Source organism: Ochotona curzoniae, unplaced genomic scaffold, assembly GCF_017591425.1.
Source record: "Ochotona curzoniae isolate NIBS_2020 unplaced genomic scaffold, NIBS_Ocur_1.0 contig_596, whole genome shotgun sequence".
Classification (NCBI taxonomy): Eukaryota; Metazoa; Chordata; class Mammalia; order Lagomorpha; family Ochotonidae; genus Ochotona; species Ochotona curzoniae.
This window is the reverse complement of record NW_024466487.1, coordinates 35,918-52,425: the sequence shown is the minus strand read 5'-3', so window position 1 is coordinate 52,425 and position 16,508 is coordinate 35,918.

Genomic DNA, 16,508 nt, shown 5'->3' with positions numbered 1-16,508 from the left:
AGCAAGTGCTAAGGGGAGGCAAGACATATGAAACAGGGCCTCACACCCATCAGCACATATAAGACCTGGGTGTGCAATTCTAGTAGGGGGACTGTGGAGGTTCCCCTGCTTAACTACTGCTTCCATTGGTGAGCATGAGAGCTGGAAATAGGGCAGACCAGGCTGGGCAAGGTGACAAAACCCATTGGCCTGCATATGAGCTGGGGGTACAGGGAGATCCAAGCTGGGCTGAATGACCATATGGTAGATGCATGAGGCACAGTGAGTGAGCGCTGGCCAGGCTCTGCCACAGGACCAGCTGCTGAGTGCCAGGACTGTGGGAAAGTTCTGTCAGGCTGGATTGCAGAACCACCTGCACAGCACAAGGTTGGGACTGGGAGTTAGCCTAGTAAGGAAACTTGGCACTTCTCTGATCTGCTGCAGATCCCACTGGTGGGCATGAGGACCAGGACTGGAAGTGGGCCTGGCTGGACAGGAAGTAGCTTAGTGTAGACTGGATATTGGGGTCAGTTGGGCTGAGCCAGGCTGCAGCAGCCATTGGTGTATACAAAAGCCAAATGGGATGTGGGGCAGACTAGATCAGTCTGTACGTACCAGCACGTGCAGGAGTTGTGGATGGGGCAAGGACTTGTGGCATGATACTCGGGGTTGCTCCAACCAGGCTGTAGTTCCTGCTGGTGTGTGGAAGGCCAGGTGTGTTGTAGGGAGGGTTAGGCTGGACTGCAACATCCATTGGTTTGCATATGAATTGGTACTGGGGTCAAAACTGATGTGGCAATGGCAACCACCAGGGTGTATGTGTAGGCTGATTTGAATGACAGACTGGGTCACACCCTGCACTGGCTGGCACAAGCTAGAGTCAGGTCTGAGGTCTCCTTTGGTGAAGTTTCTTTGTGGACCCCCTCAATAGAACCACCAGAGTTGAAACTCCAACCACGGGGAAATCACAGGATCTTTAGTCTGACATGTGGAATGCACATGTCAAAACTGGATCTCCTCAGTTGGTGAAGTCAGTGCAGTGGAATGTATGCCCAGGTGCACATGGAGGATATGGCAGTCCATTGAGACCTGCAAAGGATATCTAGTACTACAGCAGAGGATAGATACCAGAATTAATAGGACAACAATTTGTCCTTGCCCTGCCTGGCACGCCCGCTTTTGAGCCAACCCACAGTCCTGTTGACAAGTGCAGCCTTGCCCAACCTGACCAACACCCAGTCCTGAATCATGTGCTTACCAGTGGGAGCTATGCTCCACCAAAGGATTTCTCCATGTTTCCCCACTGGCCCACTCCCAGACCCAGCTCTCACATGCCAGCAGATGCTAAGCCCTTATCAGGCATAGTCTGCCTGTTCTGTCTTGGCCTTTGTGAGCTGATGGATGTTCTAACCCAGCCCAGCCCACACCCAATTCTTGGGTGTTCCTACATTTGTTGCAGCCTGAACAATACAGCCTGTTACCAACCCCAGCACTCATGAGTGTTGGTGGGTTCTATGGTCATGTCTAGTTTGACCTGTCACCCCTCTTGTCCCCATTCTTGAGCAAACCAGTGGATATTGTAGTACCACAGTGTTGGGCCCATATATCACCCACAGAATCTGCCCCCATGGCCAGCCTTTCTTGTGATGGTTAGTTTCATACCCCTTCCTAATGTGACCCATCCCATTATTACACTCACTGTTGGGTACTGTGGTTTAACCCTAACAGGTAGGCCCTCCAATTTTAGTGAGCATCAGTGTGTGGTGGTAGATGCTTACTTGTCCTGCTCCCACATGAGTGAGTGTACTTGTTTGGTCCTCTAAGGTTCTTTAATTTCCCTCCTCAAAACCGCTCAGTCTCAGCCCTCCTGCTACCTGCTAGTGCAGAAGCCTTGTCAGTGGAAGGTCCCCAGAAGTCCTTTCTCACCTGCAATGAACTCTTTCATTGGTCTCCTCTCCCTTATATCCCATACTCCCCTTCCTCAAGTAATCTACAGCCCCCACACCCACAAATCTCTGGCCATTTATGCAGCACAAGACTTTCTTTCTACTAAGATACCCATTAGGACTGATAACACAACAGGAGCATCAGACTTTATGTAGTTGTTAGGACATTTATATCAGTAACATTTCCATGAGCTTTTTGCTCCTTCTGCCACCTGCATGGGTAGTTTGCCTATATGGGCCACTGATTATGGTGGGAAGAGTCGAGGAATAGGGGAAAGTGAATGAGATGAGTAATTCCAATTTTTTTTCCCTTCCTTCATCTAGGGTAAAGAGGAAGAGAAGGGGAGAGGGTTATACCCAGCAATCTAACCACATCAGTACCTGGGGATGGAGGATGGTCACCTGGTGTCATCCCAGGGTGTCTGGTGTGGAACATGTACCAAGGATATGGCTTAAGTGGTTCCAATAGTTCTGAGATGCTGCTGATTTCATTGCTCCAAGGCTGATGAAATCCTTCCAATGTCCACTGACTGATGTAGTGCACCTTAGAGTCTGTATTCACCCAGATACTTGCTTTGCTGTCAAAGCATGCTGGGAGAGTTATAACCCTAACTCTAACCCTTCCCACCCTGTTCAGTGGTCAACATAGGCATGCATCCTTCTCAACTATGCAACCATCACAAAAATAAAATTAAAATATCATTTCCTAATTAGCATATTTTAAATTTAGTATACCTTTGCATCTTGATGATTGTGTTCCATGTAATCCAAATAGCTAAATTGGGCATAACCTTTTCAGAATGGAAGTATAGACTTTGGAATTTCCAGGAACCCATCTTAAAATATGATAGAACTAAATGTATAAAATACTACTCTGATGCATTATTCATTTAAATCATGTTCCTCCAAGAGTTTACCAATTTCCTACGGTATTTGAATTTATTGATTTCCAGCTTCACTCTGATAATGTGAGAAGATACATGGTGTGATTTCTATTTTTTTTTTAAGTTGGTAAGTTTTGATTTGTGCCCTATCATATGGTCAGTCCTGGAGGTGGTACCATGTGCTGCTGAAAAGAATGTATTATTCTGTTGCGATTGCTGGGTCCGTTCAGTTTGCAGCCCCGTCTTCCTCATGAACCAACGGGTGTTGTAGTCCAGCTCGATCCTACCCACTTCGTACTCGGTCTTCATGCAAACCAGTTGGAGCTGCAGCCTAGTTGGGGCAACTCCCCAAAACCCCTACCAGTTCTGCCCCCTACCCTGGTTCCCATGCTTGCCAGTATGTACCACAAGCTTGTCCAGCCTGTCTCACATCCCATTTAGCTCTCGCACTCGTCAATGGACATTGAAGCCTAGTTCAATCCAACCAACCTATTACCCAGCCCATACACCTACTGGCAGGTGCCTTTCTGTCTAGCCACTCCTGCCCCTATCCTGGTTTTTGTGCTGTGCAGTGAGAGTGGTAACCCTGAGGGAGGTGCCCACTATTTCCCTACTAGGCCACACCCACTCCCAGATTTTGCAGTCTCCAGGTGGTTCTGGCATTTGACTTGACAGAATTAGCTCCCAGTACTAGCCTCAGCCAACTAATGCTGTGGCTAAGCCCAAACACCCCTCAACCCTCTCTTATTTTTACTTGCACCAGTTGGAACAGTCAGCTCACCGTGAGGCCCCCAGATGTTATAGCCCTGCCTAGTCTGAGCTGCCCCCGTCCCGACTCGCACTTTCCCATGGAAGTAGCTGTCCAGCGGGGGACCCACCTTTTCCTGTCAGCTTTGCCTCCTCCCCGATTGTCACATGTGCTGTTTGGGTGCTACAACCACATCTGGAATGGTTCATCTCACCTTGTCATTACTTGTTGTGCACTGGTATGTGTTGCAACCAAACCTGGCTCCACCCACACTCTGTTCTTGTGCTCGGATTCTCCAGAAGGTAGTGTGAACAGGTTCAGCCTGGTCTGCCCCCAACACGTGCCATGTGCATGCCAGAGGGATAATTTCCATTGCCTGTTCTGAGTTGCTCCCTATTGTGCTTCTTGCGCTTACCTGCAGGGGACTGTGTCTTGCCAGAGAAGTTGCCCAGGCTCCTCCATCAGAACCTCCCCCAATGCCAGTTTTTGCGCATACCAGTGGGTCCATAAGCCAGCACTACTCAGTTCACCTTCTGTCCTAGGAGGAACAGTGGCTTTTCCTGACTGGCCTTCGACCCAAGCTTGTTCATGTTGCTGGATATTTCAACCCAGCCACGGCTCTTCCATACTCCCACACAGCTAACCCATGGTTCAGTAAGGGCTCAGACCTAGCCTAGTCTGTCACACATCCCTCCCCGGTCCTCCAGAGCACCAGATGGTGTTGGAATCTGGCGTGGCTTGGTGCTTCCAGTCCAGTCCACACTTGTGCCAAGTGAGATTACAATTGTATCCTGATCAGAATGCAGCCTCATTTCCAGGCATACACTCCTTGGTGGGAAACTCAACCCAGCTAGGGTGTCCCGTTATTTCCCCAACTGAGCCTATTCCCAGCCATAGATCAGATGCCGGCTGGTGGTTGCTCTGTCTCCACTTGACAGAGCCCCTCACATGTCCTGGCCTCTTGGATGCTGTGGCTAAGTCCTCTGCTTCACGCAGATCAGTATGTGCAAGGACCTACATGGCATGAGCTGTGCTCCAACCTGATTTCTGTTGTTTCTTGTGAGTTAAGGTTTGTTCAGCCCTGCCCATTCTGCCCCCTTCCAGTGGCAGCCCGGCCCACCCCACATCCTGTTTAAAGATGCACATTTGGGTGCTGCTGCCTTGACCTACCCTGACTTGTGGGATCCTTTACCCATGAATGATGGCAGGTGGCATGGTTACAGCTAACTTAGACCTTTGCAACCCCAGTTTACGAGCTAACCAGGGGGACTTGTATTCCAAAGGGTTGGGCCCACACAACCCCACACAGTCTACCCCCAGACCAAGTTCTCTTGCATGCTGGATAGTGTCTTGATCCTGCCACATGTGACCACTCCACAGCTCCACCACTCAGTCGCGTAATGGTACCCAACACTGCCAAAGAGGCCCCATCCATAGCTTTGGTGTGGGCTAGTGTGTGGCGATCAGTGATGTTCTATACTAATATCCCATCTCTGTATTCCTAATTGATCGGTTGCTTCTATCTAACTCAAATTATCTTCTGGATACTTCCCTCCAAAAGACCAGATCTTGGTCCCCACGCATGCTTAAATCTTTCATGACCCTGTCACTGAGAATTCCCGAAAATTCACTTAGCACCTACACTCAACCTGGTCTTAGTCATGAGTGACCCCAGGCAGCAACTACCTATCTTGAAAACCCCAGAGTTCGCCCTGCTGGGCGGCCAGCAACCAAGGCTAGCACCACTTGGTGCACTGGCTGCCCTGGGGGAGGCCGCGGACTCGTTCACTGCCTTGTGGCAGTGTCTTTGATGTGAGTCCCCAGCCTTGGGTCCGACCCGGCAGGGGCACCCCCCATAGTCATCACACTACAAGGAGTGGCAGTTGCCCCCAGTCCCAAGGCCCGAAGAGTTTTATTTCTCTGCTTAGTTTCTGTTTCTTTGATCTATATAATGCTGTTAATGTCTCCAATGTTCATTGTATTGACATCAATGTCTCCTGTTAAGTCAGTCAATAATTGATTTGTATAGCTAGGTGCTCTTGTGATTGGCATGGAAACATTTATTATTGTTATTTCCCTTTAGTTGATGGCTCCCTTTATCATGTAGTGTCCATTCTTGTCAGTTTCAATAGCTTCCATGGTGAAGTCTATAGCATCTGAAATTAGAAAAGTTACATTTGCTCTGTTTCCTTTCCAGTGGTGTGAAATGCTCTTTTCCATCCTCTCACTTTCAGCTTCTTTGCATCTTTGTTGATTAGGTGCGTCTCTTGTAGGCAGCAGATGGTTGCGTCCTGTTTTTTGATCCTTTCTGTTAATCTGTGTCTTTTGACTGATGAGTTCAGGCCATTTGTGTTCAGATTTAGTATTGACAGGTCATGATATAACCCTGTTGTGTGTGTGTGTGTGTGTGTGTGTGTGTGTGTGTGCGTGTTGGTATCTCTGTTTAATTTTGTTTCCTTTTATGTGTCTTCTGGAATGCTTATAATTCTGATATTTGACTTTTTGATGGTATTGTTCCTTTCTTGTATAGATTTCTTGGGTTTGTTCATATTTTCTTCCAGATATTTTATTAATTGTGTGTATTCATTTTGCCATCTTCTATGTTTGATATCCTTTGTTATGCAGCCATCATTCTGTTGGTCAGGCTTTCTACACTGTTTTTCGGTCAGAATATTTTATTTTGGACCAGCTTATTTCCTGTGATAATGCTCTCCTTGAATTCCTTGATTTCTTTCCAGTGTTTCTCATTGTCCCTGAAGAGATTCATGATGATTTTTTTAATTCCTTATCTGCTAGTCCCCCGATGTCTTCATCTTGCAACTCTGAGCTTGAGGATATTTTTGGATCATTTTTGGGGAGAGTGCTGGCTCCTTCATCTGAATAATTTCTTTTCCTGGTGTCTCTTCCCATGTCTGTCTGCTTTCTTTTCCTTTTGAGATTTTAATCTCTGATGTACCTTTTGGGTTCTGGAACAGCTGTGTCTGTCTGTAGATCTGGGGGTTATGAGACCCTTAGGATGGCCAGACAGTCAGGGTGTTTGTCAGCTACTGCCACCTTGTGGGTGACTGGTACTTTCACTGTCTTTGGCCCTCGCGTTTACCAGTTTCAGGTAGGTATGCAGCTGGAGGATTTCCGTGACCTCTGACCACAGCATTGCATCTCAAGGCCTGCACATTCCAGTTCTGTACACAAGCCCCCTGCCGCCCAGCACCTTCATGGCTTCTGCCCATTGGGCAGTTGCCTAGAGCAGGAATGACCTAGCCACTGCTGTCCAGTGTGCAATCAGTATCTAAACTCAACATGCTCCAGGGACACCAAGCCTTCCGTCGCCTCTAACAGGCAACTGATGGTGGGGAGTTATATAAATTTGTTTTGTCCTGGAATTCGAACCTCCAGTGCTGAATTCCCTTGCATTCTGCCAGGCGGTCATTCGGTGCTGTCACTCTCCCATGCACCATGATTCTGATTCAGAATCAGCCCTTACACTGCTGGGTCACTGAAACCTCTGACCCTGAGGGACTCTGCATCTCCGTTTCAGGTGATTCTGGTGTCCCTCTGGGTGGCCCAGGTCTGAGAGCCCTTGGGTGGGGATGGACTGAGATCTTGCCCTGTGTGTCTCTGACACACATGCTTCACTTCCCCAATGGTGTGCCCTCCTCTAGCAGAGGGTACTTGGGTCTGTGCCTATGGTTTCTTTTTTGGGCTGTTTTTCTGCCACAAATGTTCTGATCTAGGTGTCCTTCTGCCTCCCTCTGTCTCTAATGGGGAGGCTAAGACTTCCACCAGCATCTTCCCTGGGTCGATTCCCAACTCACCAGGTTTGATCTGAGTCCCTGTTTGCCCCAGATGGTATCTGCCTCCACCCCCTCAGGCTGCAGATTGCCATCTTGAGAGTTTTCCGTGGTCGTTTGTTGTCTGCATTGGCGCCCACTTCAGTACTGCCGACTCCAATGAGCCTTGGACACATTTCCCCGCAGTTATGCTCCTTTTGTTCTCTGTTCCACCAAATTCTGTCTTTATCTCTCCACTCACATAGCTACACCGACCTTCTGCTCTCTGCCGTCTTCCTATCTCCTGTTTCAGAAAATTAAAAAAAAATTGATCAGCACTCAGAAATGAAGACAAAATTTAGAATGTGAAATATAACTCATATTTTTTTTTCCTATTGACTGTCAGAAAATCTGTCTCCCCCTAAAAGGGGGAAGGTTGTCCAGCAGGCATTATGCAATGATGGGAAGCTTCTGTGTCTGGCATGCCCATGTGGTAGGCAACAGCTACAAGAGAATAGTAAGGACTTGGAACCTGTCAATTTGACTAATGAACTGAGCTTTTTAAAATTTCATTTTATTTAAATTGAAGATGTTGTAGGCTGCTGGTGATCACTACACTTGGTAACATGGTTCTTAAAGGTCCCAGGCTTTTCAGGTTTTGCTTGCTATTTATGTTTGTTTTTGCAATGGGAAATTAGGTAGCCTCGCTAGGCAGACGGCTAATTTTGCAATTTACAATTTCCAGAAGTCAAAACAGTATATATGACCTCCATCTCCATGGAAGCTACAGACGTCCCTCCACATACAAGGATTCTGCATCTGTGGATTGAACCAAGCACAGATTGAAAATATGTGGAGACCATCACAGTGGTGTAGCGTGTAATGCTACTGCCTGCAGTGTCATCCTATGGAAATATGGAGACTGTACAGAACATGGAGTTCCAATTCTGATCCAACTACCTGCTAATACATCTTGGAATACAGTGGACTGCAGCTGAGTGAAGGACCTGTGGTAGTCTGTATGACCTAGAGCTCCACTTAAGCCATGCAGTGGTTCCCAGCATTTCTCTAGGTCTCTGCCTCTTAAAACCAAGTGCTGGGCCCAGTATGGTAGCCTAGTGGCTACGGTTCTCATCTTGCACATGCCACGACCCCATGTGGGTAAGAGTTCTAATCCGGCGGTCCCATTTTCCATCCAGCTCCTGCCTGTGGCCTGGGAAAGCAGTTGAGGGTGACACAAAGCATTGGGATCCTGCACTCATTCAGGAGTCCTGGAAGAGGCTCCTGGTTTCAGATCAGCTCAGCTCTGGCCATTGCAGCCACTTGGGGAATGAATCATTGGGCAAAAGATTGTCCTCTCTATCTCTCCTCCTCTATGCATATCTGATTTTCCAATAAAAATAAATTAAATGTAAAAAAAAACGCAACCAATATGTGTTATATGAACATGGATAGCCCTATGGGTGCATTGCATTTCCACAGAGGTAGCTATTATTTGCAGGTTTGATTTTAGGGATTCAAAGTGACTACCATTGTGGAGATGTGCCATTAGTCCAGAGCACTGGAGCTTTCCACGTCTCATAGAAATTTTAGCAACATGAGCTCCCAGTGCTGCCATCTTTGAAGTGAATCGTGGTGAAAATCCCTTTGATCTGACTGCTTCTTAAGTATTTTGGCTTGTGGGTATGGGTGGAGTCAGCAGAGATTGCATTTTATTCAGCTCCTGATAAGTCAGAGAATTCTGTAAGCCATCTATATCTTAACCAGATGTGTATAATTGGTGAGTGGTGCTGGGAAAGCCCAGGATCCCCTTTCCTCAGCTTCACCTGGAAACGCAAAGTTGGGAATCACTTGTTTGCTGAGATGATTGGCTCAGCTTTCATCAGGAAACAGCTGTAATTTGAAATGATTGGGTGGTGAGTAGACAGGGCAATTTTCTTGAAGGTTGGTGAGAATTTGTAAACTGAGATTGTTTTTCCACACTGCATGTATTACTGTCCTTTTCACAAATGTTTGAGTTTTCATCCTCTTTATAACCACAAACATTTTGTGATGCTGAGAAGATTTTCAGACACATTTCAGTTCTCCCTCTTATCAGCACTGCCTCCTCAAGCTGCCTCCTCGAACTGAGCACTAGGTTAACTTTGCTGTGCTAAAAGGCATCTGCCTAACATGTCTTTGTCAATAAAAGTCATCAAATCAGTCTGTGGTGTGCAGTATTCCATCGTATTTTGGTTGCTATTTATTGAGTACTGTGTAAGCTGCTCTGGATTAGGATATACCTGATTGTGCCCATTTACTTCTGCAAGTACAAGTGGAAAGCAAAATCTCAAAAAGTACTATTCACCATACAAATTAGAGATCCAGATTCCCTTATTGTCACCGAACAGCTCCTGCTGGCCTGTGTTTCTATCTTTGTAGTCCTAACTTGTCTCACAGTCCTATGGCAGGAGGAAGTCTGTTAGCCAAGGTACTACTGGTACATATAGCTATCCATTTCTCACATTGTGCAGTCAGAACTATGCTCTCCTTGCCTTGCATTGTGATGGTGTCATCTCTCAAAGAAATGGATTCTTCACCAGAAATACATCTGGTTTGAGAAAAATTCAGGCTGAAGTGTAGATTTTACCTGTAAATTCACAGGATTCTGATTATAAGTATTCACTTCAATTTGAATATTACCTGAATTTGCATCTTTTCCTTTTTTTTAAAATCAATATATTCCCTTCCTTCTGACAATACAGAGTACTCTCGTGTTTTCATTCTGCTGCACACACAGAAGCCTATGCAATATCTGTGATAGTGTCCTGGGATGTCTGTGACTGTGGGTGTTGGGAAAAAGTTGCTGTATTCAGTTTCTGTTGTGACCAACTTCACACCAGAAACAAAAGTGCTACATAAGGAGGAGTCTGCTGCCCCCTGGCATCCTTGATCTGTGCCCTTTGCACCTTTTCTTTCTCTGAGTTGTAGTGGTTAGCTTGGTGCTTTTGAGTTTGAATGAAAGACAACTGAAAATGGTTTATCTGCAGGAAAAGATTGGGGGAGTCTAGTCAAAGCAGATTCCTAGGGTGTTGTCATATGCCACCATGTGTCACAATATTTGTTTTATGGAAATTCTTAAGGGTCGTTATAAAGCCAGAGCACTTCCACTTGATGTCATTTGGGCTTTTTCCATAAAACTACTTTGCAATCTGTGACATCTCTCACCTGGTTTAGTGACAGTTTCAAGAAAGAATACAGGAAAGTGTTAAGAAAGAAAATAGCTAGAACAGCATTGGGTTCAGTGATGCAGACTACGAGTGATGGGAAGGAAAGTGGGGAAGAAGAAAACATAGGCTGTGTTCTGAAAACCATATACCAGGGCCCAAGCCATTGGTGCAGATTGCCAAAAATAACTTTGCAATCATTTCCTGAAGAATCAAGATGGCAGAATTGGGTAAGGTTATGTTTAAACAAATGGAGAAATATTAGCCAATGTGAAGCCAGAAAAGGCACATTCCAGGAAATAGAAGAGAACAGAACGATAACAGAGGGGTACCCGGAGACTGACAGACACAGGAAAGCAGTGGACACAATGGTGTGGTGTTGCACTGTCTGATACCCCAGAGGCATTCAGCTAGTGGAGATCTGAACTCCACCAGCAGCTGGAACTCCACCAGATATTGGGTGGGAAGTGATGTTTAATGGGAACTCCAGAGGTAAACCCAGAGAAAGAACGATCCATCCCGCTCGTCTGTTTGATTTGACCAGGAGCAGAGATAGAGTGGCAGGTCCCAGATGAGCAGTATGGGAACAAGGTGGATTTCATAGCCAAGTATGGCTCCTAGAGTAGAATCGGGCACCACTTTGTGGAAGCAAGGGCTATGGGACCGGACTGTACATGCACTGAGCTGGGGGTGAACTCATTTCTGACTCACTGAACTACAATGTGGCATCCTACAGGTTCCACCCAAGACAGGTTTGGGTAGTTCTCATGCCTGATGGCAAACAGATCAAGAACTCTAGCAGTGGCACATCAGATGCCATTTCTTACAGTGTGCCAAAGAATTTAAGACTGCATGGGACAACAGTGAGATGCACATGCACCGAGCTCAGTGAGAACTCACTGGGCTCAGTGGATTACACTGTTCCCACAGGAAAATAATACCAACTATTGCTTCATATGGGTCAAAATAGGTCCGTGTGGCCCTCAGACATAATGACAAACAGGTTCTGGCAAGGTCAGAACAAGCAACAACCTAGCTATAGAGGACTCCTAGCGTCTCCCTAGCCCTGGGACCTGCTCCAGCCAGAAGTGGGGAAAAGGTTGTACAAACAACAGTGAAACCTCAACAGTGTCACAGGAGGTGGAGTGTTGTGAGTCAACTGGGGCTATAGAGACCATGGTGGAAATCTAACATAAGAACATAGACCTGGAACTCATTGGAGAGAGTGGCACAATTGGCTGCAAACAAAGAGCCATGTGAGAACTGCAATAAGTAAAATCGTATTGTAGACCTGTGAGTGACACAGCTTAGAAATCTGCCCCAAGGAGAAGATTCTGCTAACCAGACGTATAATGACCAAGAGCAAAAGAAGAGACAAAGGCACAATGAATATTACTGAAGACTCCCTTGCAAAGAAACAAAACCCTTTGCCAAACTCAGAGCTCACTGAGGAAGACATCGAGAAAATGGGGGATACAGAATTCAAAACAGCTGTTATAAGACTTCTTATCAACAACAAGAAGCATGTAAAGCAGGCATTCAACGAATTCAAGGAATACGTCACACTGGAAATGAATCAGATGAAAATTGTTATATCAGAAATGAAGAATACAGTGGAGCAAAGTAAAAGCACAGCAGAGCAAAGTAAAAGCACAGTGGAGGGTCTCCAAAATAAAATGAAGGAGGTAGAAGAAGGCATCTCAAAATTAGAAGATATTTCCTGTAACCAGGGGGAAACAAACAAAAAAGGTGGAAGCACAGCTGGATCAGGGTAAAAAAAAAGTATGTAAGAATTGAAAGACATTATTACTAGGCCTAATATAAGAGTTATGGGAGTCACAGAAAGTGCAGAAAGAGAAGCTGGGTTTACAAATGTATTTAGTGAAATAGTAAGGGAAAATTTCCCTAATTTACAGGAAGAATTGGGATACAACATCCGGATGGGACACAGAACTCCCTACAATGTTGACCAAAAATGATCTTCACCAAGACACATGATAATCAAGCTCTCTTCAATCAAACATAAGGAAAAGATCCTGAAATGTGCATATGGAAAAAATCATCTGACATATAAAGGAATGCCAATTAAACTCACAGGAGACCTCTCACTGGAAACTCTATAGGCCAGAAGAGGATGGAGTGACACATTCCAGATTATAAAACCAAGAAATTGTCGGCCCAGAATAACATACCCAGCAAATCTTTCCTTTGTCTTAGAAAATGAAATGAAATTCTTCCACAGTAAAGAAAAGTTAAAAGAATATGCCTCTTCTAAACCTGCCCTACAAATGATATTTAAAGAAGTTCTCTTGACAGAGAAAATGAATAGCACCCACCAAAAAAAGGCAAATGGAAAGAACATCCCAGTAAAATAACACCAGAATACTAAATCAATTAACAACTCTTTGTTGAAATGACAGAACCAAATTACTGCCAATTTGTATTAACCTTAAATGTAAACAGCTTAAACATCAAACGAATGGCATACATTTGTAGACTAGGTTAAAAAACAAATCCCATCTATTTGTTGCCTATAGGAAACATGTCTTATCAACAAAGGTCAGCAGAAACTATATCTCATGGATTTTGATATTTTTTGTTAGTTTCACCTCTTCAAAATACTTTCTTCTGATTAAATTCTTCAATGACACATAGATCATACAGTAGGTTCAAGGAGGTTCTTGATTTTCTTTTTCATTTCTTCAGAGACACATTAGTCATTCAATAGCATGTTATTTAACTCCATGGTCTTGTTAATTTCTCTTTTTTTCCTATTGTTTATTTCATTTTGTCACTTTTCATTTAAGGGGATGTACAGTAACTGTGTAATGGAGATTATCATATCTAGCAACACGTTATTTAACTTCATGACATTGTAAATTTCTATTTTTCTTCCTGTTGTTGATTTTTATTTTGGCTTTTCATTTGAGGGGATATATAGTAACCGTGTAATGGAGACTATCATATCCAGATGTGAGGATACAATGCAGTATGCATCTCTACTTCCAGGCAAAGAAACTGTTTACTAAATTATGACAATAGGAGGCTGGACTCTCTGCCATTGTCCATGCCTGCAATGATGGACATATTACTGTGTATGAAGAACTGTACTACAGCAACTATACTGTGATGGAGGAGAGAATTGGGGAGGTGATAAGGGAAATCCCAGGGCCTATGGAACTGTATCATAAAATGATAATAATAAAAGTAAAATTAAAAAAATAACCTTGCATGTTTTAGGGAATTTATCATGGTTCTGGAGAGTAATGAACTCATTAATTTAAACATAGTAAGGATGTTCTGAGTAATTACCATATTCTAGACATCAGGCTAATTAATAAGGGTAAAATGCTGAGAAAGATAGATGGTATTTCCTGCCTCACTTGATCTCACATTTTAGTTAGCAGTTGTAGAGTATTAAGAAAAGTGCTCTGTCGCTGTCCTGCAGTGATGGACTTGGTGCATTGCGTTGATAATAATGTGCATGGATTACTGACTGGTGGTCAATAGCTGAGGTTTATTAACAGCACCAGACTTCTTAAAGAAGGTTGTCATGTAGGTATCCAGGGAGAAGCAGCTTGAACCATTTACATCTCCACAGCAAGCTACAGTTTCCAAAACACAAATTGTTTATACCTAAACCTGTAAACCAGGAGGTTTCCTGTTCATTCATCTCCATATCAATTGCTCCTGGCACCTTCAGGGGAGACTCAACTGGCTATGTCTCCCATAATTCTCCCACATTCTAAATGTCCTTCTACAGTGCTCCAGTAAGGGAAGTATAAATCACCATAGAGTTTAAGTGTTCATTTATAAAGCAATAAGGCTTTGAGGGTTAGAAGTAGCTTTCAGGATTAGTCATTTGCACCTGCAGATTGGATTTGTAATTTAGGCTTTAACCTTTTGAAGGGCAGTGCTGATGTGTAGTTATTTAATCACAAAAAGGACGTAGTGTGAGGATCTGGTGGCTTTCAATTCCTGGGTGTTTGGGGCTGAAATCATCAAACTTGCATCTACACTTGGGGTTGGAATTTTCCCCTAGTATAGCTTCCTGCCTCCTTAAAAAAGCAATCATCCATGTTATCATTATTTTTTGCTCCATTTCCACGGGCCTGCACCTGTTAATGTGACTCTATCCAGTGTCACCTCATGTGGCTTCTGGCTCAGAAGGTAATCACTATGACCATCTGTGTCCTCTGCTGTGCAATGGCAGCTGACTCACTCTCTTACATAGTATAAAGGACCTCCTCTCCTCAGGAGGGAGCACAGGACTGGGAAAATCCTTTCACATTGACAAGCAGGAAGAGAAACTCAGTTCAAGGATAGGCAGCAACACAGAATCATAGACTTTGGGCTCACCAACAAATAAACCCTGAGTAAATCAGAGTGTTAGCGTCAACTACTGCTATGTAAAAGGGGAGCTGGGAAACAATGCTTGTCATATCTTTTTCTCCCATTGTGGGATCCATCCCTCCCACCATTTTCATTTCTCTGTGGATGCTCATAAGTCCCCAGGCTGCTAGCAAACTAAAGAACATCCTTTTGTTCTTTGTAAAGTCTGGATCTGGAACTTTTAGACTTTCTTTTCTCTTCCTTCACTTCTATTTTTATCCTACTCCCACCAAAGAGGAGCAATGATTAAAACTCATAACACATTGACTCAAAGGAAAGAATTGTGTCAAGTATTTCATGAGGAGTCAGACTGGGTATTGGGCAGTTAGGGTATTCTGGGTCCCTGAATCTTTTTTCTCAAATATAAAATGGTATTTTCTCTACCATGTCTTAAATTCACCAGAGCACGTTTCTCCAAAGAGACAAGTGCATAATGAACATATCAAGATCATGCTTTCCCCAAGAGATGAGGATGAAATCAACATATCAGTTCCCCACCTAAAGTGACCACCCAATTCCATCTCAGGGGAGTGTCAGACTGGTCTCTACCATTAGAAAGAGACTGAGCAAGTTCACTGGTAACATCTTTTTGGGCCTTTTGTCCCAAACCCAGGCATCATGAAAACCAGGAATTTTCCTTTGTTTTTGGAGAAACTCCTTTGAACTAAAATTTTAAAAGATGCCAACACCCTCTGTGCACAGGTCTCTCCTTTCTTGAAGCCCTCTCCTGTTGCTAGGATGGGAGTGTCTTTTCTCCTTTATTCTAATAAATCTTGCTTTAAAACTAAACTGTGTCCTCAAGAAAATTATTTTTCCTGGGAGACAAGAATTGAGGTTGATGATGTATTTTGTGTCACCAATTATGAGATGTAGAAAAAATAAAAGAAAGAAACTTCAATTTTAACAAAAGGCAATACAAAGCTAGGTGATTTTTCTTCATGGATACATCAATAGGAATTTATTCATTCTCATAATATGCCCAAGATTAAGTCTTTCTAGCTTTCCTGATCAGCATTTTCTGTTGGTTCAGAAGTGTGGCAGGTTTGGAGGTTAAGAAAGAGTACCTGATTTCTGTTCAGTTTGGAGAGCTGCAGGAAACTATAAGGCAGTCCATAAGCATGTAAAAAAAATGTTGGAGGAACGAGGACTGTAGAGTGTTGGTGGGAAATGAGCATAGGACGGTCTTCACAGGGAAGTATGGTAAAACAAAGATCAAAAAGCAAACCAAGCGTGACCAGAGAGCTATAAAGAAGGAAAGAAAACCTGAAGGTGAGGATCAGAAGAAAATAGAAAATTAGGTCAGATAGTCAGAGACCAATAAGGAAGCTTAGAACAGACAGGAAACAGTCGGCTTGGACTCCCATACACCTTACTAGATAGGACATAAAGATTAGTTACTTCTCACTAAGGTACTGAAGATTTCTCTGCACACTCCTCCTAAAACTGTTCTGCTCCTCAATTGTTAACATATGGTTTGAATTATAAGCCTGTTTGGACTAGCCTAAAATTCATGAAGTTAGGTAGAAATTACGCTTGAATACTCTAAGCTGCTAAATATAACAATTAAAATAGACACGAGACAG